This window comes from Cynocephalus volans, chromosome 4 (genome assembly GCF_027409185.1).
Source record: "Cynocephalus volans isolate mCynVol1 chromosome 4, mCynVol1.pri, whole genome shotgun sequence".
In the NCBI taxonomy this organism is placed as follows: Eukaryota; Metazoa; Chordata; class Mammalia; order Dermoptera; family Cynocephalidae; genus Cynocephalus; species Cynocephalus volans.
The window spans coordinates 31,746,817-31,749,929 of NC_084463.1; the positions used below are offsets into that span (position 1 = coordinate 31,746,817).

The 3,113-nt window shown below is 44.4% G+C and overlaps 1 pseudogene; it reads right to left on the bottom strand.

Moving 5' to 3' along the window:
• Nucleotides 1-580: 580 nt before the first annotated feature.
• On the bottom strand, nucleotides 581-2,603 carry LOC134375782 (heterogeneous nuclear ribonucleoprotein L-like; annotated as a pseudogene).
• Between the last annotated feature and the right edge of the window lie 510 nt (nucleotides 2,604-3,113).

The following is a 3,113-nucleotide window of genomic DNA, read 5'->3' on the forward strand; positions in this document are numbered from 1 at the left end:
TTTTCTTCTGTGTTGGTGAAGGACTTCTCTCCCTTCCTTCAGGTGGGAGTCATGAGCACATGAAGGGCTTCCTCCTTGATGGGTGTACTGGTGTGAAGATGGCCGAGGACTGGACATGTCCCCAAACTCGGGCTCCCTCACACACCAGCAACGGGAGCCTGGGAAATTCATGCAACCTCCCTTGGCCCTTGTTTTCTCGTCTGTAAAGTGGGCATAAAGAGTGTTGGTGAGTGGATTAAATGGAAGAGTGTGTGAAAATGTGAATTTACGGTATAAAGTGCTAGTCTATGTGTAAGATTTCTCCAGGATGTACTTTGGAATAGAAGTGGTGGGTCACAGGGTAAGTCATTTTCAGCTTTATTAAACATTGCTCAATTGCTCCCTAAGGTAGCTGAACACCTTCATACTCCCATAACCAGTATAAGAATTTAATTTAAATGTCCAGTAACATTAAATAATAAATTGTGGCATATTCTTTAGTGAAAAACTTTATGACAGTGAAAAATAATTAAATATCTCTCAATAGTGATGAATATCAAAACATTGTTCAATGAAACAAATAGCAGAAAAATACATTTAGCATGATATTATTTTATATGGTTAAAAACCATGAAAAACAATACAGTAGATCATGTGATGCACACACACAGGACCCGACATGTGTATGTGTATTGTGTGTGGCATGGGCATGTAGCTGGGGAGGGTGGGGGTGGACCAGGCTGGTGAGGAAGACGTCAGCTACCCTAGTGGCTCTTGTTTCTTAAGCTGTGTGTGCAGGAGCTTAAGCACTACAACATTACTCATATGCTTTCTGTGTATCTTCAGTATTGCACAATTTATTTTGAAAAATTGTTAAATATATAAAGTGCTCTGCCAATATAAATGATTCTTATCTTTGCACCTTCTTCTCTCTCCCTGCATCAGGAGACTGAGGTGTAGCATTACCCTGCCTCATGTCTGAAAGAGAGGGTATTGGGTGGGAAACCAGGCCAAGAGACTGGCCTCTTGTCCTGAGGAGGACAGGGTGTCCTGGCTAGGACTACTGCCGGTGATCTCCTCTGTAAATGATCTCCTGGGAGAGGGAAGGCCAGAAAGCACACAGGGAGCTAGAGCAGTGGGATCTCTCTCTCTCTCCTAAATTTTTTCTCGTCATGGGCTGTATTAGTCCATTTTGTGTTGTTATAACAGAATATCTGAGACTGGGTGATAAGAGTTTGGATGTGTTGTACCCCCAAAACTCATGCGGAAATCTGATCCTTAATGTGACATTTTTGCCTGAGAATACATGGCTGCTTCACTCCCAGCTCATCGCAGATCTCAAAGAAGGTCTCCACAGTCCCCTCCAGTGCGGCATTGAAGAGGTGCAGCACATTGCAGGGTTGCCGGATGCAGTTCTTGGCTGCCTGCTCTGGGGTGGAGAATCAATCGTTCCTTGATTCGCTGAAGTCTTTGTAACTGGAGGACCCATCTTCCAGCCTGTATGACTGACCTGACATGATGGCTGGTTGCTTGGAAACACATTCAGCTTCTACCCAAACGTAAAGATGTTATTGAGGTGGGTAATAGCCCAGTCCACAGCACAGTCATCAGCCATCTCGACCATGGCAGCCCCTGGCTTGCTCCTCATGAATTTTACATTCTCCACATTGTCATACAAGCAGAAGACATTGAAGATTCGATCGCAGTTCATCTTAGATTGATCCAGGCCATAGACCATGAGCACAGAGGTGTTGGCTTGGGGGCCATATTTGGGTGTTGGGAGAGGGGATGGGGGTGCCCATACTGGGGGCTGTAGTGGCTTGGGCCCCAGTGACCTCCCATTGGTGGGCCCATCCTTCTCTCTTCCTAGTGAAGTGGGGGGGCCTGTAGCCCTCACCATGGTAATGGCTGTGGCACCCACTGCGGGGCCCTCCATATTCTGTGGGATGATCTCTCAGGAGAGGGGGCTGTCTCTGGCATTTGTTGGGGTTCCTGCCAGGGTCATCTTGTCCACTGAGGTTGGGATCTGTGTAGTCCCAAGTATCCTGGTCATTCTTGAACACATTCAAACATGCAGGCTTTGCATATTCAATCCTCAGAGTGCAACAGCCAGAATAGATGACATCTCCATTGAGTGAGGCTTTTGGCCCACTGGGCACTTTACAGAGTCAAATTCCACCATGGCCTGGACTCCATTCTTCCAGAAAATGACAATTCTCTGGAAAGGACCACAAGCATTACAAATAATGTAAAGAATATCTGTGGTGATGGAATACATGGGGTTCAGAATGGTTAAAAAAAAAAAAAAAAAAAAAAAAAAGCACACTGCTTACACTCTGAGAGTCATCCGAGTCCCCACAGCAGATTTTCTGGCTGGTAGAGTAATTGACAAAAGCTGGGTGACCAGCAATGTGGATTTGGTTGGTGGCTGCGTACTTCACTGAGTTGCAAGCCCCCAACACATCTTCAAACTCCACCAGCACTTGTCTCTTTTTAGGCATTACTGCCACATAGATGATGGGTCCAAACTCCTGCAAGGCCTCCACAAGGTCAGCTTCTACCACACCATCGATCAGGCCCCTGATGTGGACAACTGGGGAGGCAGGGGTTTTGTGTGGCTCACTGTAGTTCTCCCGGTTGCCCCTGCCCGCCGCCCTGACTCCTCCACCACCACCACCACCACCTCTGTGCTGGTCGCCGGCATTGTCTGACCAAACCAACTCCACTTTCTTCACGCCATGTATTCATCATGTGATCAAAAAATATATAAGGCTGTCTACTCTCACCAGTTCTATGTAAGATTGTAGTAGAGGTTCTAATCAGGGTAATTAGGTCAAAAATAAATAAAAATAAAAGACATCAAAATTTTTAAAAGACTATCTCTATGCACAGATATCATGATACTATATATGAATAATGGTAAGAAATCCAATAAAAAGCTACTAGAACTAGAAATCTAATAAATGAGTCCATCAAAGTTCTAGGATAATAGATCAACATATAAGACTCAACTACATTTACGTATATCAGCAATGAACAACCTGAAAATGAAATTAAGAAAACATTTTCCTTTAAAATTGCATTAAAAAGAATAAAGTAGGGATAATCATAAAAGAGCAAAACTTATACTCTGG